Here is a 26,719-nt window from a genome sequence, read left to right as displayed (position 1 = left end):
GATATGTCTTCGTCTATCGTCCTAATTCGACGAATTAAAGAAACTGTGAATATTCTTAACGCTAAACGTATCGTTACTGCTGGTGCACTGATCGATAGATCACGGAACAACCGCAGAACCCCGCAAACTACCCGGTTCAGGAACGATACACCGGTAATCCCTCGTACGACGAGACACATGTCGAGACCTGTCCTTTTTCGCAATCTATCGCGAGTAACCTAACCAGCTTGGAAAACAGCAGCGTTGTCCACCGACTGAAGAGAGAGTGTCCCATAGGGGTTGGCGGTAGCTAAAGCTTGGTGGAAAAGAGAATTGCAGATAGTCGTACTCGCACCGCGTCGTCTCGGACCCCATTAGACAATCCGGGTCCGATACCAGTGGTCGTGTAACGCGAGTAAACAGCGCACCCTCCGAGAATCGAGACGATTACTCGTCTATAGTCTAATTTGGTAGTCTAGCCATCATGGCGAGGAAGAATGACTGCACTCTCTGCCAGAGTATAAAAAAATTGTGCAAGTTTTCAGGTCAGGGAAAGTGGACGTTGAGCCACGGCTTGCTCCTGGAATGATTATTATGCCGTGACACGGCCGCCTCTACTTCGAGTTTCATTGTCGAGCATTATTCTCGTTATCGCGGTCGGAATTAGCCCGAACCGGATCGTTACGCGGAATACTTATTCTCGTCCTGGCAGACGTTACTCGGGCTAGCTTCCATTCTTCAACCGACGTTGGAGAATATCGATGCAACATTAAACACGCGGAAGACTTGGAAAAGAATGAATAGCTTGCAAGCGGAGAGGCCATTCAACCTTACACGTTCTCTGTCTACTATCGTGTGTCTTGCGCCATATTAATGGAATTGCCGATTATATGAAGCGACAGATCAATTTTAAAGAAATCGAAGAATAGATTATATTGAATGAAATTCACCATTTTCTGACACAGACACAAGCGTATATAGGTATTTGGTGATGCCGGAATGACCGGTCTGCTATTAAGCTGCTTGCAGACTGAAGGAACGATTGAATCTCGCCGAGACCTTACGCTTTCTTTTTTCATCCTCGTCTAGTCTCTCGTCTCGCTTCTCTTTTCGCGCCATTTCCCTCTCAACGATGAATCTTTTAGCGGACGCGAGTACTTTCAGATCGACCGTCATCCTCGTCGTGTAACCTCCGCTACCGCTATCATCGTCGGCGTCGTTGGCCTTCGGTTTCACTCGGTCGCCGTGAAAACTATGCTTCGGTGGGGATGGTTAACGACCTCGGGGCGAGAAATTGTTTCGCTGCCAATATGCCCTGGCAGCCTAGTAGAATGTCATTCACCTACGAATACGTATGTCGACGAAAGATAATTCGCCGTAGCGACGAATCTGTCCGTACTGTCTCGACTGCGGAACCATCCATAAATGACTCAGAATTACTGGTTTTAAAGCTGAACGTCGGCCAAATGCCTTCAATAAATTCATTTTAATAGCTTTCTCCGTCTTTCTATTCCGTAATTCCATCGAAACGTCTTCCATTAATGTTTTGTAGCTTAAACGATGACGCGCGCCCGGGAGATATTAATTTTTCACTGAGACAAGACCGCGGCGAAGTCGAAGTTCGCTTGTTCTCTCGTTCGCTTGTTCATCGTCGGCTATTCACATTCAAACGGTTTACGGAAACTCGTTGAATATCTCCGGTTCTCGCTTGGATCCAGCTAATTCATTCGAGTTTCCCGACAGCGCGGCGCGGCGGGGCATAAAGCGGCGTATCGTCGATTTTCTTCCGTGATCGACAATACGTCTATTACGGGGTCCGTTGGAACGCGATGTGAATTGGATTCTCAAGTGGAGCGATTCTTTTCCAATAAAAACGTGGAATACCGGGATGCGATTTATAAACCTCAAACGTGCAGAAAACCAATCAAGAGGATGTACAAACTACTTTATAATCAAGCATTCGGCTGGAAGGTCTTATAATATATATATAGAGTGTCCAAAGTTTAATGGCAAAACTTTGTACATGTATTTTATGGGTATAGTCAAGTAAATTGTATAAACGTGGGTCATTTGAAGCTTCGTCAAAAAGTTGTGACGAAGGTATATAATGCAGAGGGAACGATAATAGACGTCCAGTTACTATACTGCGAAACAACAATATGTGCATAATCAACGTAATTATTAGCTGTTGGTAAACCGTTTCAAAGTGTCCATCGTTCGTGTCATTTTCGTTCGAAATATATCTCTTTTTGAAAGTTATACATACATAAAAGTCCAATGACGCGAAATTGGAAACGATATTGCAGGCCAAAGTAATGTTCTCTATGCACTTTGTTTTTCTTTTCTTTTTTATTGTAACTTTTTCATAAAGCTTGAAACGGCGCATGTTCGTATAACGTTTTTGCTTCATTATACGTCATAGAAAATATTGACGAAAAGCTGTGAAATCCCGGGACATTCTATGTACAAGATAGATTTTCAACTTATCCCTTTGAAGGAGAATTAACCAACCCCGTCAAATCCTACGAAATACATTCTCCAAACGGACCGTAGAATCAACAGCAAAGTGGAAACACGCGGTACGATCAGCATTGATTCAAATTCGCGAGGATAGCGGCTGCTGCTCGCATGTTAATTCTTATCCCGTTTCAAGCGGTTTTCGCAATTAACGCGTAACTATGTTATAGGGTTGAACGGGCAAGCCGGCCACCTTTTGACGCTTCTCCGCCGACGAAAACTCGTTTGCAGACCGCATGACACGCCGTTAATTGGGCCTCGAAACGCCTGCAGCCTCCGTGCACCAACAAGACAGCCGCAGCCGCGCTCACATTCTGTGGCCGTCTTTTGCATAAACAATGATCACAGCCTGGGGAAATCTTCCTTGGTATTAATAAACGATCAGGCTATAAATTTCCAGCGACAGACTCCGGTTTCGCTGCTCGTTAAAAATTCCTCCAAACAACACTTGTACATCCGTTCCTCGATGATCGCTGTTATTAAAAGCTTCGCGTTCTATCGCGGTTCAACGTTCAATGCTTCATGGGATCCGGATGGTGGAAAAGGCAACTCGCGAGTTGTATCTCGCGTTTAATAACTACCCCTTAACCGAGATTATGGATGCTCACTGTTTTCAGATTACTACCGTACTGCAACTTTACGATTTCTAGCAAACGTCCGTCAGTAGAAACAGTCTATACTGGACTGGCATACTTGTGGCGGACAGAAACAAGCTTCATAGAAAAGAAAGGAAGAATGTAATTTTACAAAAGTAAATTACATTTAGCAAGACAGATGTAATTAAATTGCCGAGTTTTCATATTTTTAGTAGCAATTAAATAAATGGAACTTAAGTAGAGATCTTTTACACGCATTGAAGATTACAACGAGAACCTTATCCTGGGTATTCTGTATATTTCTGTGCGTTTAAATTATCTAGTACTAATTAGTACCAATTGGTTGAATTATTCATCGGTGGCAGAAAATGACTTAGACGTATTCAGAGTTTTAAATAATTACATATATGAGATGATAACTACAATTATTTATGGAAACATCTTGAATCTCAGGTAGAAAATTTTATTCTCATCTAGCAAATTTCCTTACGATATGTATGTTTCATACAATAAATATAAGTACACATCTTATTTTCCAATTAAGCGTTCCTTTATTAAGTTCTCTGCATTCCATTTTCACAGCAGATATCCAATTTTTGCAGCTACATGAAATCATTACTAAACGATACGAAATTATATTTGAAACCAAGTGTATATAAACTTCTATAAATGCCATAATATCCGCTTTCTAAATTTGTAGGTTATATACGAATTATCAGAATATGTATATTATAAAAGAAGAAACAATTCTAAATCGATAGCACACAATTCCGCACGAGGTTTACAGTATTCCTTATCTCCTTCTTCGCATATATTATACATATATCTCGCAAATCTCTGCGTCAATTTCCGAAATACGTAAGCTTTGCCCCTAAGCCCCTTCGATTTTATAATCTCACTTTATCTGCCCCTCCATCAGCAACAATTTTTAATTTTCATTTGTCCGTCAATGTTAATGTGCATTTACATAATACAGTTGTAGCGTTTAAACCGATAATTTAAGCGACTTTCATAAAGTCGCCGAACTTCCAACTTGTCTGGAAACTTTTATCACCGAGAAATCGCTGAATGATACATCACCCCTTTACCGCGACAACACCGTAAAGTCCTTTACGATGTTATCGAAGCGTCGCTGGGAGATATACGAAGAAAATTAACACGTCGAATGAACACTGGTCGCGATGCATTTCGCACGTTGTTCGCACGCCTTTAAAACGCGTCTGGAGTAAAGACCGGCTGGCTGGTGAAGCAGCGAAGAGAGCTCGTTCCTTCGTCTCGAAGAAAGCGGCTCCCGGTAACACGCGATCGTATTCGCGGCGCCGACGCTGGCGATATCGCGTACCGGCGAAAACGGATAGCATCGTTCGCGGCGGTCGTAAAGACGCGCGCGAAAGCTCCTCGCGGCCAGATGGAGACCGTAAAGATATCCGGTGACGAGCGTGATTTTTGCTCTGCGCGTATCGCCGCACCGGTTAGCGGGTTTGCCATTTTTATTGAACCGTGTCGACGAAGGAGAGAAGCGTTCCTCTCTGTTGTAACAGCCGCTGTCTACGTTCACAGCCATTTGTAAAGCTTTAAGATAATACTCTAAGTCCGTCTTCGAGATAATATTCTATAGTAACAGTTCTGGAGTTCCGGAGTTCTACGTGTTTCTCGTAGTTAAATATTTCCTTATCTAACACGACTAATCCCGTTACCTCGAAACGGATACGAACGATTGCTTTGGTTCCTTGTTTTTCGTTCTCCGGCTAATTGTTTAACCACACGGAATAAAGTTCTCACGCGTGATTGAAATCTCAGGATATAAGTAAATTGCGCGTATTCCACTCTTCTAAATTTTGAGAAAGGGGAACGAGATTACCTGGAAATGCCAACAACCATTTGACGTTTTGTATATTTATTTCCCACTCTTTTAAGATATCGTATATCACGCTGAATAAAATTAGCAATTTTCTCACGTTAAAATTTATTTCTACGTATTTCTAACATACTTACGAAGATTTTAGTGGAATTTAAAAATAATTTGTACGATATACTTATAGATATCTATATCTAAATGTATAGCTTGTTATCTATCCTTAATATTTCCGTATCAAGGAAATGAATATTTCTACCATACAACTCGATTTTAATTCGTACAACGCAGTCGATCAAAATTGTAATTTCTTTCGCTCTACGCAATGTAATATTATTCTACTATATTCTGCAAGAATCTCAGATCGTTCTCAACCAAATTTTCCAAAATTAAATAGACGCTGAGTCATATATTCGTTAATTAAATCTTAAGCCAAGTAGTTAGAGCCGAGTCATGAAAATTAACCTAGAAACACCTTAATTTTCGCAGTAACGAAGACGCGCATCGAGGAAACGCGATTTATTCGCGATTAAAGCTCGGCAAGCATCGCGCTTATATTGCACAGCTTTGCAAGAACGTGGAGGCATTGCACGCACATGCTCGACTTTCACACGGCTGTGAAAAAGTACGCGCAATGCGACGAGCATTTAATTGTACGGATCGAAGTCATGAACCGCGCTGGAATTTCGATTCACAGCTACAATGAATTTTAATCGTTTTTCGAGGCCGCCACCGCCGATTCGAGTCGGACGCGGACGCCACGTCGGCGAACCGGATGTTTTCAGGCTCTTGAGCGGCTCTTTGAGCGTCGATTTATCGTCAGAAACAGCCACGTCGCGCTCCACTTTCGCAGTAGGAAATAACGTTTCTGAGAAATCACCGCGGTCTCGGGAGCATCAGGATGAAACTGTGAAACGGAAGCTTGTTTGCTTTCTCGTTCGCTTCAGAGGAATCGGAGTGGTTTCTGGCTGGAAAAATTGCAAATTCATGCAAAGGAAGAGGTGAAGCTACGAAGATACACCGGCGCTGGACGAAGAAGAGGATTTGTCATGGTTTCGATTCCATTAAGGTTGCTTATTCGCGGCATGTTTGAGATCAAGATGAAGGTAGACTTTTTAACAATTTCCGACGGCGATATTGCTGAGATTATTACGTTGGAATTAATTCGTAGTTGGGAACGTGGTGAGCTCGAGTTGCAAACAGGCCTTTTGGCTTAAGTAACTAGCATCTTCCGTTTCCGAAACGCAGCAAAGCGAACGCAATTGCGGTGAAAGCTTATGCTTGCGTTACAAAGCGGAGCTAGAAAATGTACAATTAACTGTCTCCACTGACTCTTGCAGGACTCGCTTTGGTTACGGGAAGTGCTAAGGCATGGAACAGTACCTTCTACGTCGGTTACGGCGTTCCTCTCCTCTGGTTACAAGTTTGATTGGACAACCTGTATGGAACACGGCAAGATCTATAGAGATTTGGGTCCGCTCGTGTTTTAGGAATTCAGAACCTCAGGAGTACATGCACAATACTTGGAAACAATGTCAATAAGGCTGGGATGTCGTCAAAGATATAAACATCGATCGAGATTCATCGTACTTTCGAATTGAGTACGTCTTCAGGTACACGAATTATAAAATTAAAATCAAGTTTCAAGGATCAGACATCAAACTACTCGCAACTAAAACTCGTATAAATATTTTTGAACTGCACTGGCAATTGCCACTAAATAGCATAAAAAGGTGGGTTCTTTTAGATAAAATTAGTAATTCTGATTATAGATGATGCACATGACGACTGATGCACATGATTTCATGGAGAAAGTATAATGATTACCCGTCTTTAAAGCAAACCTACAATATATCGATACAACTATTAAATAGTTTGATGTATTGATCACTTTAAATACCTTCATAGTGTACAAAATTAATTATCTACATTATAGTTGGCATACACGTAAATATGTATGTACCTATATATATATATATATATATTTCTTTCTTCAAATATGTCGTCCACAAATCACTGAAATATGCTTCGGCATTTTTAAATGCATTGAAATATTTGTATATAGATATAACGAAGATAATTTTTATACAGTTATAGAGGTATAACATTTTTCGCTCATGTGTACCACGAAATTGGGTTAATTGCTTTCATAAAAGTATTCCGCCGAAATCTTACATTCAATTACCTGAATCTCGCCAAGCACCCTCGAGAATTGTTCACGGGGAGCGTTGACAACGGTTCAAGGTCGGAATAACATTCGCTTAAGACATGCCAAGTATATTTAATAATCCAGCCGGCGAAGATTTACGAGGCTCGTGTTGGCTGGCTGGGAAGAGACGGCAGCGACAAGACTACGCGTTCGTCGTCGCGGAATGTTCCACCGTTTGGATAAGCCGACCTGGTTCCTCGTCGTGTAACATCGGCCGAGTCGCGTTTAATTACTCAAATCCAGCCGGTGTTTGGCCACCGGCTGAATTAGATCGTGACTTAAATGTTGAATACGCTCGTCTATCTTTTTGCAATCTGACACGAACGCCTGATTTTCATTCTTTTCTTTAACGGAGGAAGGAGAAAGGGCGACTAAACGATCAGGAGGTTGAAACCAGAAGATGTGCACATCGGGGGACGCGTCACGTTCGCGTTGGGAGATAATTTTCTCTTTCTGGTGCAACGGTCTACCGATGTACGTTAAAACGTGCCAGCTACCCCTAATGGGTAAAATATGCTTCGAGGTTATCGGGCTTGGCACGGCCCCACCGTGAAAAACCATCCTCTGGTTCGCCGCGTTCCCGATTGGTCTCGCAGTGGCCGTTATTAGCATTCTCGCGGGAACATTCTCTTCGTGGAGGCGGGTCGAGACAGGACCAAAGTGAATTTCGCGTGGCAACGACACTCGCCCGTCGTTATCGAGGCTGAGTCAATATCGAGAGAAACATTTAGTGTAACCGGTCCTCTCGAGACACAACGTAGCCGGAATAAAGAAACGACGGGGTTACGCAGCAAGGATCGTGCCCGGCACTCGTAAGAGGAGGAAAAGATCGCAAGAAGAATGTAGAAGGAAGAACGAGACGGCGTGTCACGTTTTCGCTAGGACACGTCGCAATTTTCCTCTTCGAAAAAGGACGCCACTGGGATGGGAGGTGGGGATGAAGGCACTATGGCGATTGTTAGAGTGTCACGTCCCATGGAACGACCCTCTAACGGTCAGAGGGTATCCTTTGAGTCGAGAACCCGCGCTCCTGTACTTTTCTCTGCGGCAAGAAACTAATGCTTTTTTTTCTAATGATTCGCCTTTAAACGAAAATATCTTTGCACGGAAGAAAGAACGAGAGACGTGTACCAAGACTTCTTCGATTTATCCGTTGCAGAGACAAACGTAGTAATCGATGATCGATCTATACCTCCATTTATCGGGCTGGAACGATAATACGACGAGAAGACTGCAAGTGAACTACTGTTATAGAACACGATTAAGGGAACGATAGTGGTGGAAGAGGGGATGCTCGAAATTATCATTTCTCCGCCTATCGACCATGGACAGACGCTTTTGGTCGGTCGTCAAAGCCTCCAGGAAATTCTCGATAATTTGAGGTCTGACTAAGACAATTCCAAACTACTTGCCAGGCGAATGCGATTCTTGGAAAGGCCAAAGACCCGATTTTCCACCCTCGTGAATACATTCGCCCGTTCCAGAAACTTGATTTCTTTACTATTGAGTTGGCAACTAAATGATTTTGTCATTAGGTGGTAATGACAAAATCCGCAATCATTTAGTTGCCAACCCAATGTTTGGCCTATTTGTCATTTTCTTTTTTTTTTCACAACCCAGGCATTCGTAACGGAACGAAAACGAAAGTGGAGAAAGCGAGGGTCGAGCGGGCTGAAATTTGTCGCAAGATTCCAGAAGCGTGTGTCGTAAAGGCAACGAAACGAACGGGGGATGAGCGGCGCTCACGCGAGATGCGCTGAAGAGTAGAGAAGGAGTATGTGATAACGCGGAAGAATTCTCATCCTGGGATGCCACTGGTTTCCCTATCGAAGAACGACCAAGGGGTTGATTACGGTGATTGTTACAACGTCACGTTCCACGTGACGAGTCTGCAACCGTCAGGATACGTCAGACAGAGCAAAAACACACGTGTGTACTGAAGGACGTTTTTACACGACAGACAGGAACGACCCCAGGCGACTTGACACCCCCCGCCTGGTAAGAGGGTACTCGAGCCACTACGCAAAACCACGATCGATAGAAATTGTCCTTCTCGATCTGCCGGCTCGTATTATACGAGAAACACCGTGTACTTTTATTATTTCATCTCGAAAGACTGATTATTCGTAGTAATAAATGGGCGCAGTCGTTCGTCATGTTTTAATGCGTTACATCGTGATGCGAGAATTATAAGAATGACAGCAAACAGACGGCGATTCGAATCTGCCCGTTTCAATGCGTTGTTATGATTTGAACTGCCAGCATATTAATTTAACGAATTTCCAATATCGAATTTTTTTAATGAAATTTAAATCCGGTTTAAACCATTTGCCAACATTGACGCATATGTCGCGTTGATTCAGTTATTTAAGTAATATTGTTGACACTATCGTTATATTTTAGCTGCTATTGATTCGAATAAAATAAATTACAATTATAGAAAGGCAGACAGTTAGACGATAGATAAATAAGATGGATTTGCAGCTTAAAAGATGTCCAGCTTAGATGATGACAAAAGATTTAGCAGATAGGTTTTCAACTTGAAAATATGTTCGTACAGTAGCAGAATTATTGCATGAAATAAGGAAATTTCTGATAGGAAAAAGATTCAGAGATGGCTGATGATATTTTAATAGCAGAAAATATGTTGAGTAGGTATAATATGAGGAAATTCGTTCGAATCATTAAACTAAACGAAACATCAAAGAGCGTCGCTCGAAAAAGCGTTTCCGAACATCAGCGCAAATTTACGACGGAGCTTTCGCCTTGTCCACTTTAGATCGTTTGCGCTGGGTCGTGAACGCGAGGCTGGGATTACAGTTCTTCTTAATTTGTAATCCGGCGACGCCGTTTGCGCCACTGTCTCGACGATCCCACGAGCTTTGCCACGCTCCACGAGCTTAAACGCTGCTCTTTCGTTCCTCTTCATATAACCCGCGTCTTTGATACCGACACGCCTACAAATTTGCAAGCTTCAGGAGTTTGTGCAACGAGATTTCCTAGGCGCATCTCGAGGAACCGCTGCGACAAATTGTTTAAGTCCGTCGGTATAACGACGTTTCTGTTATATTCTTTGCTTGTAACAGTTTACGTTGCCGATATTTCAGCACGGAAATTATACTGGATTGCCGCAAAAAAAAAAAAAAAAAAGAAATTGAAAAATAGAGAAAAGTAATAATTTTGTAAATATTTGCCTATAATCTTGGAATTATCATACTACGATTATTTGTACTAATAATTATTTATCTTGAAAAACTTTTTTCGTTCAGCATCTATCGTAGCAGAGGGAACTAAATCCGAATCATACGCTATGTGCGTACGATAAAGAAAGTTATAAAATGAAACCGATATTTTGAAAAGTTGCAATAATCCACGCAATAATCCAAGCAATAAAGTTGAAGAATGCACGAGTAGAATTAATCAGTTTAGCTCGCGAGAAGCTTCTTTGTAGCGTGCTAAAGCAAGGAAATAGAAAAATATTGATCAAAAGAACCGCGATTAATTAAATTCATTATTCAGTTCGGCAGGAGTAACAGATTTTGAAAAGAAGAGTTCACAGCGTGAACTTCGTTATTTTCATCCTGCGCTGCAGGTAAAAAATGTCATAGGGGCGTGGTTAATCCTCGTGGAACGAGCAGCTGGATGGTGCATGATTTAACGACGAATTCAAAGGGAGCCAGCTAAACATCGGATCTCGTTGTTTTTCCAAAAGCAGTGCGCCAGAGTTCTGATTTAATCACGTCGCACGAGTCCATCCTTGGAATAATAACCAGCGCACTCGGTGACTGGCTCGCGTACCTTTTTCCCAAGCCAAGGTCCGTAATTACCCGCCATTTTTTTGCTAATTTCTCACGCCATACTCGAGCGCGTTTCCCTCTGTGCGATTAGTCGTTCCGACGATCATGGAGCAGCTGTTCGTCGCTAAGGTTGAATTATTTGTTATTCGCGATCGACTCAACGCGACGCGCGTCTAAACGTGTCGGGTCGCGTTATCGCTGTCTCGAAGGTTGCGACGTCGAGCAATACCGTCGCGAGAATTCGTCGCGATAAATTATCTTCCGCGACATCCTCCGCCTTCGAGCGAAATGGACGAAAGAAACCGCGCGTTATTTCCTTGCCGAGACGCGTTGACGGTGGTAATCGCCTCGCGTGAAACGCAAGAAAGAAGAGGAGCAGGAGACGATAAGAATGGAAAGAAGGTGAAAAGAAAAGAGGAAACGAAGCGACGAGAAGACGAGGCTGGCGTCGTAAGGTCAGGCAAAAGACGCGCGTCAGCGTCGAGTGAGTAATATCCCGCGGATCGGGCTATAAATCAAACGCACTCGCTGGCTGCACTCAATTTTATCCGCCACACTAAGTTGATCCATTTTCTTAACACCTGGCCCGTCCGATGGATATTTATTGCACCGTTCCGGCGGGGTATGACGTCGACTCGCCTTCGCGTCGATTCGCCCTCAATTTCCAACCGAGTCGAAGAAATTCCGTGCAACCAACGATGCCTGGAACGCTTGCACATACATAAACTTATATGCGGGATGTGACAAAATACGTGGAGGCACGCTATGAGATCGATTCTGGACATCAAAACGAGAAAATTGTGAAAGTTGAATTCGAAAATTAAGCCATCGAGTGTGTTCGATTTTGAATTTTTTTAAAACAAAAAGGAAACGAGACATCGAACGAAAAAATTTCAATTATTTTCGCACATACGAAGAATGACCTCCTGTCAATTATCCGCTTCTATCTAAACAAGAATTATGTATATATATGTGACAATTTTTTAAGTTCGATTTTTCTTAAAAATAGTACTTTCAAAGCAATTTTCTTATTCTTGATTTTCGTGTTATTTCGAGTCACTGTATCTCCCTGACTTCGCTTGTATCGTAAATTCAAGCGCACGGTGTACGTATAAAGAGACGATCCTCCACAGTCGGCTTTGCTCACCTAGGTTGCATCGGTGTCTTCTTTTGCCCTGTGTTTCTTCAAGCAATGGCGATACACATATATTTTTCAAGGCAAAAGCGAACCGATGAAGAAAAGAGAAAGGGTAAGAGAGAACAGTTCGACGAAGCGCGGTTTAAATATATTTTATCGAAGAGAAAAGGATGCAGGCCGAGGAGAAACGTGGCCCGATCCTTCTGAACCGTGAAGATTCGCTCGCGATGGGTGTCTTTGCCGATAAACGATTTATTTCCTCCATTTGGATCTTGTATATACGTATATATATATATATACAAGTGGATGTATAGTCTGAGACAGAAATAAGTGGACAGATAGTAGAGGTAAGTAACGATAAAGTTTAATCGAACTATACTAGTGTCGTATACCGAAGTTTGATTTATTACGTATCTTTATAGCAGATAGATTATTTAGGAAAATTGAAATTAGTATTTGCGTTGCTGTGTAAACAAGCGGTATTTAACGAAACTTCAACGATATCTATTTCCACTACTTGTTCACTCACTCTTGTCTCCGACTGTATATATATAAAGCATGTATGTGTGTGTGCTTTCCGCTTTTCCTTTTTCTCTTTAACGCCCTGTCCCCCTGTCCCTTTTCATGGATTTAGAGGCGCCTCGATATCAATGATAGGTGTGCTTTCGGACCTGCTACCGGTGCCGATTTAATTGAAAAGGCGTCGACCAATATCGACACGTTGAGCCGGTCGCTCGATCGTCCGAATCGAACAGTCGAATTTTTCCAGTTCAAGCAGCGAATGATGTCTGGCTGAATTCGAGTGAATCGTGTATGCTGATACGTAAACGAAGATACTCTCTTCGTTTTCGCTATTTGCTCGCCTAACTTCCCGTTTCTTCGTATAGGTAATCCATATAAATCGATATTTACAGCGCAAGTGATAGGTATCTGAATAATGAGCTATACAGTATGACGTTTCTACTTTTACACAAATATCAATATTCGTGTCAAAATATTTTTTTAGTTGGATTATCTGAGAACGTAGGATTCGATGTTTTCGATTGTACATCTTCCGAAATACTCTGAAGGCAAACGGAAAGAATAATTTTGAAAAAAGTGAAACAGTTTCTATCGTTTTCTATTTTTGCTTTTCAATCTCTCTTAAAAGATCCATTGCCAAATTTTCTACCAATCGGTGCTTCAACAATCGATTGTTTTATTAACGGATAGATTTTCTTGAACGAAGCTCTAAATTCTTGATCCCTCGGACTATTTCGAATTACTTGTCTTCGAAATATATAGAGATATGAACTTTAACCCTTGATCTATTTCACAATTTCGCTATATCGATTCCATCCATTATACGGTCTCTAGAGCAACGTTCTCTCTATTCGTCGACAAGTTCGCTGAACGCTCTTCACGAAACTATCTACACCGCTAATGAACACGGACCATGATCTGTTTACAGACATCAGTGTGAATACAGCTTAACGTATCGAACATCGTGTGATTCAAAACTAGGTGACATCAATTTCTTAACTTCGTTCGCAGAACATCGCAAAATTAGAAAAACCAATCACTGTAGGTACTTCTTATCGGTTCGTTTGCTATGTTCTTTCCTTCTTTTGTTCTTACTTCCGACTCTTGCGCCTCGACTGTAGTGGAACGTCCCGTGTACGTGGTCAGACTATAATTAACGACGCGGAGAGACAAAAGGACCGGTAGCCCGATGGGGAGCATCGGCAGCTAGCCTTCGGAATTTAACTCGTAAAAATCCCAGCACGGTCGGAGGGCAAAAGAAACGTGCCAGTATTCTAAACAGAACGAAGGTACGTCCCGTCTGTCCCCTTTCTCGACTGGATGTCACGCCGCGCGATTTCATTTACGCCACAAAAGAAAGAAATTACGGGTGGCGCGCGCGGGATGCGTCGACGAAACGAGAAACGTACACCACGAGCCAGAAGAAAAGAATAAATCGTCGCATTGGTGACTCCGTGCACCCTTTGCACACTTTTCTGGAAATACCCGGAGAATTTCACAACAGCCGTATCTTCGCCAGAGAAACTACGAAGAAAGGGTAGTTAAATCTGGATTCTCGGTGCCCCGGAGATACCCACCGGGTGCCTGATAATTAACGAACGTGAACGTTCGAAATACCTAACGTTGCGAGATGCATAAGAAAATAAACCGCAACTTCTAGCCTCCAGAATCTGAGAATCTCAGGGCATCTACGCAACCAAACAAACGCATTGAATCAAAACTAACCGACAGACACCCCAGTCTAAATATTTCCATAAGCCATACACCTTACAAACAGCCTCGCATCGGCAGAGCAAGAAGTCTCCGTTAGATAACGTCGGATCGCTATTGTTTCGATACGAGCTGCGTCTCGAGGAACACGGCAAACTGGTGAAACGGTGCGTGATAAAACGAGGTAAAAGATGTGCTCGATGTAGTTGGTTGTCATCAATGCACTACCGTTACTCCGAAATTATGAAGTGGTTCGCAAGTTTGGGTTCGAGGCTCGATTTTCACGGGACCAAGACAAAGCGTCACGTCGCGCAATTTCCAGCCGTAGTTTTCATTACCCTGTAAAACGAATTAGAGAAACACAGTGGCGGGTTAATGAAGAGAGGGGAAGGAGGAAGGTCGGAGGCGGATCTGGAGGAGCGTCTAGCGAAATTCTGTTAATTTCACAGCGGCGGTTCGCGCAACCACGGAAACGCTTCGGTCGTCGCGAGCTTATCCCGTAGATTCTGGCGAGGTGGATATACGTACGAACGATACGTACGTGCCTGCCAACCTCGACCTCCTTCACCTTCTACTATCCCCACCTTCCAAACACGTAGGTAGATACGTCTCTAACCGACATACGAGTAACGCAACCAGGCACAACCAGACGTAAAAGTTCGACGAGCTCATTACGAGCGAAATATCAACACACTTCCGTCGGAGTTGAGTCGACCGCGAATCGTTCGCAGTTTTGCATTTTTTTGTTTCCATACTTTTCTCGTTTCGCGTCTCTCAGTATTAAACCATGAGTAGACGGATAAAACAGATGGAGGGAGAGAGAGAGAGGTACTCGCGCGAGGCAGCCTCTTGCCGGTAAACATTTTCCGCGCGAGTCCCGAAACATTTGCCAGCCAAACCAGGGAGAAGTACGCCCCGGCACTGATGCCATGTGTTTCACGTGAACCTTCCGCCTTCCACCTTACCCTCGCCATTCTATTAATTCTCTGCTTTCCACTATTTACCCGATCGTGTCGTTTCTCCACGTCGCGCTTTCCCAGTCTCTTTCTTTCTTACCGTCTCTCTTTTAATTTCTATCCCGTGCGTCGTTTCCTTTCCACGAGCCACTGCAAGATTTTCTTCGTCTCCCGACGATGCTCCTCGTTGTATTCTCAAAAAACTTCAAGCCCTTTGTTCCGTTCTCGATCCAATCGTACATCGCGCTCGCATAGTCCTCAAGATTCAGATACCGTATACCCTCTTTTGTCACAGAATTCCTGCATCTTATCTTTTCCTCTTCCATCTGTCTGACATTTCGTTTTTCTTGCGACTTCTTTGTCTAGAAACCTTTCCTTCCACTCTCTCACCGGGCGGTCGTCTCTTTTTTCCAACTGTGCAACTCGCACGCGAGAGGTGTACACAGCTTTTAACCCGGATTCAGGACTCGCGTTACAAGATGCCGTGTCGCGTGTGACACGTACACACTCGGCACCCTCGGCGCGTACATCGTGACAAACTTTGAAAGCCGATGTCACTCGGCTCGGAATTCGACAATTCTCGGTTCTAGTCACCGATTGTGTGTCGTTCCATCATCGACGAGGGATCGAAGACGTATTCCAGACACTCTCCGTCTCCTTATTTCCCCTTTTTCTTCTCCTATTTCTTTCGTTCTCGTGCACGTTGGGTCCGCCCAAAGATAGAGCAGTGGAAAAACCGTGGGATAATAGCGGAAAACTCGGTTGGATTTTGAATTTTTCACAAGTTACGGACTTCATAATATTTGAAAAAGCTACGGAGCACCGGATGGAGGAGGAAACGGTGGCAGGGCACGGTCTATTTTCTTTTGTAACCGGGGACCTGGTCCTCGCAAACCAGGAAGAGAAAGTATTGTTCACAGCACGGCGCCGAGCTTCTCCCTCTCGGCCAACACCCAGGCGTCCTGCTACTTTTTCTCGCGGAATATATAGCCGCGAGTAATCCAAATGCCAGTACTCGATAAATTATGCAAATCGCAGCAATCTTTGCCGTCTTTTCTCTCCTCTGCTGCGCGTGGTCCCAACTCCTTTCCGTCCACGAATTTTCTCAACGTGGGCCCGTGTACGACAGACTGCCAACCTGGCAACTGGCCGCACCGCCTTCAGCTATTAATTATGCGCTCCTAAATTATCGACGATCCTTCGCTGCGAAAGACTTCTGCAGACTCCAAATACAACGGAGGTCCCGGCGGAAATATTCACTAGTGATTTTCATCTGCGATTCTGCAGTTATCTTGCTGGAACTATTATACGTTGTATTGTCAAGGGATGCAAGCGAAAGCTGAGGAAGAATGTTCGATAAATACGAGATTGGCCGAAGAAAACGTTAGGTTGATGGGGAAGCTGTTTTGTCCTTTAAAGAGAGAGAGAAAGAGAGAGAAAATTTTTTTAACTACAATTTATATTAATCAGTCGTAGATATAATATTTCTTCATATTTTTGGATTTTTACCTGGAAATACGTTTGTTTCGTTGCTGTGCGTTATTGTTATTAGAATACTGTATTATTATTGTCGAGGTTATTAGACGTATAAACAGAGAAACGCGTGGATAAATTGTAAGGTAAAAATATATTTTAATACGGAAGTGTAACGTAAGTGTACAAGTATGGCTAGTAGTGTTACCCTATAACTGAAAACCCCCAAGCCAACGTCGCCTGTTTACTGTTTATGGTCTGCCTTAGTCCCAGTCTTTTGTCTATACGCTGTCGATGGCTTCGGTGCTTGAGAAAACTAAAAAGACCAGACGTAGAGTTTTCTTAGAAGTGGTGACCACTTCAACAATTATTACTATTAAAGTATTATATTATTACGTTACATTACAGTATTTTTTATTCGCAGAATATTTTCTTATATAGGTACTACAGGTAACGAAGAATCCTTCGAAGCTAATTAAAGGACCACGCTCGCGTATTTCCATCGGCTAATCATCGAGTCATCAATCGATGAACGCGAACAAATGTTCTACGCGAACGGACACCGTTTTGGTCCTACTTCTCTATCCTGGTTCCGGAGATAGAATTTCATTCCTCCGGGCTACGCGAACCGGAAAGCAAGGCGGAAACGTGTCGCGCGACTCGCGAATCCAATAAGCTGTGGAAACTTGGTCGAAATGAGCCGCGGCGAACTTGCTGAACAATGCACAATGCATCGAAAGTTCTACGGGGAGTCGCCGTGTAAAAATAGAATAGAGCCCGGAGAGAAATCTGCCCTTTCAACCGAGAAATCGGAGAATTCGCTATTTCGTCCTGCCCCTTCTCCAATATTTCCTTTTTGCCGCGCTTTTCTTTTTCAGCGTTCTGGTTACGCCGTCCTTTCCTTTCCTTTCCTCGACGTTACCAAGAATTCCACGTTATTAAATCGCACGGAATGCCATTTAGTTAGTCATCGATCCAAACTATCGAATGGAAATGAAGAAAACATGGATAACTCGCCGATGTTGATTGATCGAATAGTTTGATTCGTGAATCAAACGTCTGGCATCGAACTTGTCCGAATAGCACGAGAAGGAGAACGATCGATCGCAGGTTGAGGGGTGAACGAGTATTAATTTTGCAATTATTAAAGCACTGTTCGATCTTCGTGAGTGAGACTCCATGATAAAAAGAGTCGTTCGGTCTAGCACCAGGTCGAGTCGATTTGCTCTGACGGTATCGTAAAACGTTTGAACGATGGCGTGAATCTTGGAAACGTTTACGATCGATGGTCTTCGTTTCAGCGAGGTTAAAGTCACGAATTCGTGTTTCTTTGGGAAGAAATGGCTGATTTCTGTGATCCTTGATTTAATACGAATGAAAATTTTCGCCTTGTGTCTTGTAATAGGAATTGTAGAATGCTGCTGGAAATGTAAAACGAATCTTTTCCAAATTGAATTTCGGTCTAAAAGAAATTTTTTAGCTTTTAGAAAATGAGAAGATTTAAAAGGTATTTGAAAAAAAAGGTATAAATCACCTTATCGATGAACGTTATGTAAATTCCAAATGGTTCCAAAGGAAAGTCCACGAAAGAAAGGGACTTAAAAGAAAAACTTTGTATTTCACTCGAATGGATCAACCGCCCTTCGATTGAAAATGGATTGAACGAAGCATCGACGAATAAATTGTCATCTGTGTCTTGTGTGAACTAACATCTTGAAATTACACCAAGAATCATCCAACGCAGATTCAAAGACACACATCTGCCACAGATCATCGAGTACCGAGTAGTTTACATACATAAAGATTCCAAATGCGCCTTAGCTCTCCATCTGTAGTTTTCTTTTTAACCCAAACCATCCACATTCGGTGGTACTTTCGAGAGACGCTCCCCGCTGCATAAACATGTGTCGCGTCTAGTCGCTTATATTCAAGAAAATAGACGAGTGGGACGAAGCTGCGTGACGGAGAGTAAAATAGAATCCGTCTTCGTCGGCTTATTTAAATATTTGCCGATACTTCACCGTTCCCTCACGATTTCTCCCACGTTGCTCCTCCCACGAAACATCCACGCATCGCCAACCCTTGTTTACGCTTGCTGAAGAGCGTTGCTGTTACTTGGAAATCTTGCGAACGATACAAGAACAGAGATTTCTTACAGCCTGAAAAATGACACGTGCAAGAAATACGCATGTGTAAGTGAAAATTTCCAGCGATCTTTTAATCTCTTCGAAAATGTCTGCTAAAGTTTTGACAAGTTTATGGTAAGGTTGAGAGGAGTGTTGGCATCTCGAAGAATTTGAAGTAGGTCTTTAACAGGAACAATGAAGACTCCTGCTGACCTAAAATGGGAGGGTCAAGACACTTGAAAGGTGTCTAGTCCTTGTGGCCTCGGTGCTTAACCCAGATACGCCTATCGTACTACCAAAAGGATGATTACGGACTATACTAAATGGGAATGACATAAAGCGGTTGTAAATTAAAGCATTGAGAAGCAATTATCAGACGAGTCTTTATTTATTTGCTATACAGCTTCACGAAGTGCGTGCAAGCCTTAATGACGTTCGTATTGAATGTTCGTAACGAAGATCGAAGAAAACTCGCTGCAGTGCACAAAGTTGGCGAATTCGATGGATGACCGTCGGCACAATCGTAATGGAACACGTCGTACGATCGTGGGTGCACGTGACGCGCGTTCGACCCTTAACCCGAAACGCGGTTCAAACGTTTCGATAAACGTTCGCTAACAAGGCGAATTGCTCGTGTACAAACGCGGTCTGCCACCGATGCGCGTGCTGTACCATTGATTTCACGGCGACTTCGTATTTGTCGGGTTGCATATTTGAAAAGCGTTCGACCGGACTATGATCGATCATCGAGGGCTGGCCAACTTCTCGTCAGACAGCCGTGATTTACTTCGCGACATGATCGTTCCATCATCTTTTGCGCGAACGAATCGAGGAAAGAAAACGACGATAGAAATTTCACGGAAATATCCGGCGCGTCGCTCCCAGCGATATTCTCTGGTAAGATCGATGATCTGAATAATTTGGAGAGTTTGATCGGCCGGAGCTTTCGCAGGTCCGCATTTCCGGGGAAGCTTTTTAAAATTGTACCAACTGATTCGTTAATGATATATTCCTTTCGGAATTGCGGCGATTAATTAGTCGGTATCGTAACTCGCTTCGTTCAAAGTGCTGTGCAGTTTCCACGTATCAGATACGTACTTAGGCAATCTCTTCTTTAGCACGGCTCGCTTATCCGTAATTACATACGTTTAAATAAACCTGGAATCTCTCTGAATAAACGATGTACAGTATCGTTTAAAAGTATCCGAATTTTTTCTCGTACTTGACAATGTGCATTCTAATTACCAAATTACGGATAGATTAGACTACCGTTCTATCCTTTACGAAGTACTACATTACAGTATTAGGTATTAGGTTTTAAATAAGCATTACAGTAACGTATAATAGAATACTATTAAGAGATTAAGTTTACTTTTAGAAGCCAGTATAGATCAATACGTATGAAAGCTGACGGCTGTAATCGTCGACTTCGCAGATTTTGCTACTTGAGAAGCTCTTTATCTATAGATTCTTTAATCGGCTCTAATAAAGTATAAATCAGATCAAGAGCGTTCTTCTAAATATACTCAGACTTCCAGCGTAAAAATTACATATAGTATCTAGTTTCTTACTATGTCTTTTTATAGGTCTCTGGAGGCAAATGTTGCTTCTATAAATTACTTCAGATCCAATTTGCACGCTTCAATCAAATAGTTTCCACAAATCAACGAAAGCATACGAAAAGTACTGCAAGTCAATTTTAATCCAATGAAATTCAACGATCCTCGCTCTTACGAAAGGAAAATAGTTCCTTGCTGACTCGTCAGGCAGCTGAAAGTATTCGCCATCTATTGTAGAATGGTCAAACAATTAATCTAGATACGTGGATCCAATCTTCGCAAACGCGAACGCCATTCACCATCTATCGAGTGGAAAAAAAACATTTTAACCTGAACAAACGGGGGCATGCTGGGATGGTTTGTACGAGAAAACACAGTGCAAGATTTTCCGCAGACTCGCGCTGTAACACCCTTGCTTCGACGGTTTCCCCGGCATCGCTACGACTCGCTGTTATCTCCCTTTGAGATCCATTGGCCGGGTGAAGCGCGATGAAAAAATTATTAATCGTTATCGAGCCCTCCCATCCTGGTGGAAGGGAGAGGAGGCCGGGCAGACTCGCGCGAGCGAGAGACCGGGATACACAGATAGCGAGAGAGCTGGCACATAAAGCGGCTGGAAATATAACGAGCAAGAAAACAACGCTGGCCGCTACCGCCGTTTCACCCCTTTACCTTTGCCGGCAAAATGCTAGTCGCTTTTGTTTCCACCGCTTTGTTCCGGCAAGTGAAACAGCCGTGCCTGTGCAACCAAAAAGAAAAAAAAAAAAGAGGAAGAAAAAAAACAATCAGCGTCCACGCCGTTGGCAGCGACGTGTCCGACGATTCTGTCGCGGTGCGAAATAAATCGTCCGATAGCCACGCGAGCGGCCATTCGAATCTGCATCGAGCACCGAGTTAGGTGGATCCGATCCACTCGATTTCGGAACCCCGTTGATTCCACGCGATGGATTAACGTTGATTTTAATGCCGAATAGAGGAATTTTATCTGGATGGATTCGCCTCGAACCGATGAATGGCTTGTGCCGAACGAATCAAGTTTCGCTTTGGTTATTGTTTCGGAATCGCTGGAGATGCATATCTAACATTCGTACCCACACCGCTGGTCGTAAGTATTAGAGCATTTACTGATATTATACTGATCTATTACTGATATATTATACTGATGTTGTATTGTATTATGTAATGCTGTTCATCGATTTTGTTTTTTAATTATTTCATTGTAAGTCTATTACCTCATGCGTGTTGTACGCTATTGCTGAAAGGTACTCGTGATTATGAAAATGACGTAGGTCATGTTTTTTTCGTTATCTAGACTTTGGCGTTAATTAAAAAATATTTTATTATCGTAATATATGATTTTCTACCAAATATTTGCTTTTACCGTATGAGACTCACAGTATTTGGTTGCAGAATTTCACGGAGACTTTCTACGGAAATAATATTTTTTAACGTGATCTGATGAATTTTTGTTTGATTACGTATGTACTGTATGTATAGAACAGGGAACGTTTTAACACAGACTAGCCCTATTTCTTCCTGAAGCTATTGCGTTTTCTAATGCTGAATTTAAATAACGAAGCACCTAAAGGGTAATTAGCCGGTGTTAATGCGCTGTTTCGCATCTACCCTTGGAAAACGTGTGGTGCACGTTACTTGAACTTAGCGCCGAGTCACGCGGTCGCCGAGGGAAACGCTGCGAGCTATTTGATCTTGGTATTCGCTTCATTGCATGCATGATGCTCCCCGCGTCTCGCCCGTGAATCAAATTAGCCACCATGCTACTTTCGAGCAGTGCTGTATAATTCGCGAGTGCATACGCCTAACGTACACGATGGTCGTCGAGAAAAAAAAATCACAGGGTTGAGGAATCGTTGGAACAAAGAGAACGAGGAACGGTTTGCGAAACGTGAAACGAGAGGGTTCAGACCTCCTGACGCTGCTATCAAGAGCGAAGGGGCTCCGTCACGAGAGACGAGAAAGGCGAAAGAATGCGAGAGGGCAAAAGAGAGTGAAAGGGATGGAAGGGTGATCGAAGCAGAATTCGAGTGAGAGTAAGCAAAAGCGAGGGTGAACGTGCACGAGATTGCCAGAGAAAAATGTGCGCGGGGCCATCGAGTAGGAGAAAGCCGCCAAGAGGGGATAGTGGTTCGTAACACCGGCAAATATTGTAAATATTAGGTCAGCCAATAAGTAATAAGATTTCTTTGGAAGCTAAGTTTCAAGCAATGGAAGTTGTTACTATCGAAGCTTTACAAAATTGGAATAGAAAAGCTAAATAAGATAGAAGATACAGGAAAGATCACCGGTGATCAGTTTCCAACAGGTAATTTATTTTCATTTGGTATAGGAAAACCAACGACCGCATTATTCATGGGATGATCTAATACAGTGTGTCATGAAAGAAACGTAAGCTTATCGTTCCGTCGTAATTTTTTTTTCTGCTGATGTTATGGTAGGTTTGTGATAACACTCGCACAGTGTGAACCATTCTTATTATCAGAATAGATCATCCGAATTATGCAAAAAAGAAATGACATTGATTGACACCCTCATTCGCTTGAATTCAGACTTTTTCTTTGAATACATTTAAAAGGGAAGGTCTACGCAAGCAGGCAACTGAGTAGTTGTAGAATAATATTCGCAAGGAAACTGAACAAATAATATAGAAAAAATATCAAAATATTATGAAAAATGTTATTAAAAATATTATCGAAAGGGTGCACGTTTGTGGTGCTGGCCACACGCAGCTAGAGGTGGTCATTTGATCGATATCATACATTACACGTAATTGGAATGATTCAAAAACTATTGATCAAAGATATATATATGTATATTATACTGAAACATTATTTAAAAACAAAGCAAAATTCCTTTTACGACACTCGATATAAATTCCACGGGGAAATTTGATCGAGTCGACGTACATTGTAACGTGTATATTGCAAATGTACCCCATTAAAGCTTCAAGTTAAATACAGGAAAGTTCTACAACGGCTAGAGAATCGGGAGAATTTAATCAGTAGAATTTTACTGTTGTTGGTTTCCATGTGTTGAAAACCGGCGGATCGAGTCGAGTGGCGCAAGGTACACCGCGAAAATTCCGTTGCCGACTTGGACGTATCGCACACGAGGCTCCGTTGCTCCCTGGAGAGCGAGAACGAGGAGCAGGGCTGAGTGTGTGTAGAGGCCGGAGGAAAGCAGTCGATGATGGTAGGGAAGAATTTTCGGAACAGGGAGCAACGCGTGTACGTGAAAAATAGGACGAGCGTACGGGCGAGCTCCTCGCGGCGAAGAAAAATCGAGCACCTGACGCCGGGTATAATTCACGCTCCGCAAATATAAATTTCCGATAAATTTGGTAGGGTGGAACGAGGGAAAGTATGGAAAGGGGGGAAAAAGAGAAAAGAAAGGAGAAAGAAAGATATGGTTAAAAGAGCGAGAAGCGGTTGGAAAGGATTCTGGATTGATGTTATACGGTCACGCGGCGATGATTGATATGTTCGATTTTATAGGGTATCGTTGGTCTCCTAAATATCTTTCATTTATATGAAAATGTACCGATCGAATTATCGACCGTCAACCGGACAAACACGCATCCATCGTTGCAAACGAACTAGTCACGCGTAAATATACCACGTTCCCGGTTTCGTTCCCTGGTGATTCGAGTGTTTCGCGTTAAAACATGATTTACCAACGTTAGCCGCGATCGCATCAAAAGTTTGCGTTTCGTGGCGGTTTACTCGCTTCGGCGCGCGTTTAGCGCGGTTAACGACCCCCTGCGACGTCGTAACGTAAGAGAGTGACGTTGCGTTCTCGTTTAACCCGGATGGCTGTTCTTCGCGTTCGACACCCGACGATGTTCTTTCAGCAATTACACAAGTCCCGAGACTAACGCGGAATACCATCATCCATGCGCTCTCGAGCCTTCTCGAATCGTCTCATCTGTAATTATCCATCCTCGAAAGAAGCTATCGTCGCGCGTCGCTGCCGTAGCTGCGAAAACAAAGGAACAGGCGAGAGGAAACAGCGAGAGAAACGTTGTTCTCGCGTCGTCTGAACGTTCAAAGTGCGACAGACAGATCTCACGACGATGCTCTTTTTCGGAATTACAGAAATCGATCCTCGTAGGTAGAGGAACTAGAAAGGCCAGGTCGTAGAGATCGCAAAGGAATAAAGGGTGAAAGCGAATGCGACCGAGTGACGAGACACGGGATCGAGATCGTGATCGAGAAAAAGTGACAGGAGGAAGCGTAAAATGAAACAGGAGGTCGAGAAGAAGAGAAAGATGGAAGGATAAGGGAGTCGTACACGGAGACGACGAATGCGATGGGGTGTGTGTGCAAGTTACCCGGAAGACGAGGCAGATCAGGCCTCTTCCGGGCGAGGATTGAGACGTAGTCGAGGGAAAGGTGTCTCGTTGTTTAAAGAGCGCAGTCGGTAGATCCCCTCGAGGGATGCCGAGGGATGGGGCGGTTGAGCGCGAGAGGAGTGACGGAGGAAGCGGAGGGTAGATTTCGGGGGTAGATACCGGGCAAAGGCTGTAGGCCGTTTACTATAGCGCCTCGTATGTACGAGGAAAGGCGAGAGAACCGAGAGAAAGAGAAACAAGCAGGAGAACGAACGATAGGAACGGAAAGAGAGAGAGAGAGAAACGGAAAGGTAAATATACACAGTAGGACGGAGACGGTGAGATCGTGTGAGAAAGAGAAAGTTATACGACCGGAAAGGAAAGAGGGAGAGAGATGGAAAAGATGGACGAAGAGGGTAGCTGACAGAGAAAGAGAAGGAGAGCCGTAGCGATATAGCTTCAACTTTGGCTGTGCCGCAGTGGTATCGAGCGGTAACCCCACCTTTCGTTCCTACCGTACCCCTTTTGCCCCTACTGTGCTCGACCCACCCTGCCTACATCATCCACCCACACTGCGAACCTCCTCTAGGGAGTATTATAGCGCTCTACTCGCTGCTATGTTCACTCGAACGAGTCCAACCTCTCCCTGTCTCGTTCTCCCCCTCGGTCCGTTTCTCCAACCGATTTCTCTTTCTAACTCGCATTTTGGGTCGCGCGTCTCCTTCAACCTGGTCGGTCTTCACTCGTTTACCCTAGCGCAGTCTTCGCTCTCCATCATCGTGCGCTTATCCTCCTCTGTCTCCTCGTATTCGTCCGTCTTATCCCTCCGTAGACCAGTAACGCGTACCACGTGGCGGTACTAGCGCTAACGCCACTCCATTTAGCCAGCTGTACGGCGCCGGGAATGTCGAGATCATGTACACGACCGTTCTCCGCGTCCAGGCTTTGAGTACCTTTCGCGAAAACGCATCGGCTAGTCCCTTTGAACCCATCGCATCGGCCGCTCCATCCGTACTGTACCCCTTTGATATATAGCAAGATGATTATGCAGCAGCATCGCAAATATACGTGTCTGGACGGTGTACGTTAGCCCGGAGGATAACGACGACAAGAGCATACCGGATTAAGTGTGTCGACAAGATTCCGATCGTGTAAGTGCCAAGACGTTCGCGAACGCTCCGTTTGCTTGTCTCTTATCAACTACCTTATCATCGTTCCTTTCTTATTATTTGGAAATTCGGCTGGCGATCTTACATCGTCTGTTATCGTCGTAGCTTAAATCTTTGCGATTCGAACGATAAGTTCGATTAAATCCGATATTGTACTTTATTCGATTCTTTCCGCTGTTTCTTTTCTGATGTTTCAATACATGCGAAATACATCCCTTTTATGTTATCAATTTAATAAAAGTAGGTTACGAAAATATGGAAACTCGTCGAGATTGTGAAAAAGTTTAAATAGTCCTTTATTGGGTATGAGTCATATTAAATAGAACGAATACAATTTTTTTTTCTAACTACAAATAGATAATCCTCGTCTGACAAAGGTTATTTGTCATGTTCGTCACAAGCATTTCCAGACCAATAAAGCGAACAGCGAAATGAAAACAGTCTGTCCCGATTCACTGAAAAAATCAAATTATACGTAGTTTCGTAGAATAACGATATACAAATGTAGATTACGAAGTATAAACGTGAAATATCCTCGTAAATAGAAATTGACCTAACCTTCTCTGCCGGAATATTAAATCCTGGCAAGCAGGACTACGCGTTCTTTCTCGCAAACCCTTTTTTCACTTAATATTAACGAACTTGCAGCGCCAGTTTTATTGGGCAATTTAAAGCAGTAACAACGTATCGTTTACCTTCGGTGCTCTCTTCGTTTGGAAGCTTGCCAAACAATTATCGTTACGCCGTGAGATCGAGTCGTTGCGT

The 26,719-nt window shown here is 43.3% G+C and overlaps 1 protein-coding gene across 2 annotated transcripts in view; it reads right to left on the bottom strand.

Annotated features, from left to right (window-relative positions):
* LOC117236710 (irregular chiasm C-roughest protein-like) overlaps window positions 1-26,719 on the bottom strand; it is a 155,996-nt gene that overhangs the window by 77,389 nt on the left and 51,888 nt on the right. The gene's annotated exons all lie outside the window — the stretch shown is intronic.

Source organism: Bombus vosnesenskii, unplaced genomic scaffold, assembly GCF_011952255.1.
Source record: "Bombus vosnesenskii isolate JDL3184/JDL3185 unplaced genomic scaffold, Bvos_JDL3184-5_v1.1 scf7180000013352, whole genome shotgun sequence".
Lineage (NCBI taxonomy): Eukaryota > Metazoa > Arthropoda > Insecta > Hymenoptera > Apidae > Bombus > Bombus vosnesenskii.
The sequence above is the reverse complement of the archived record's forward strand: the minus strand, read 5'-3'. Positions and strand labels throughout refer to the sequence as shown.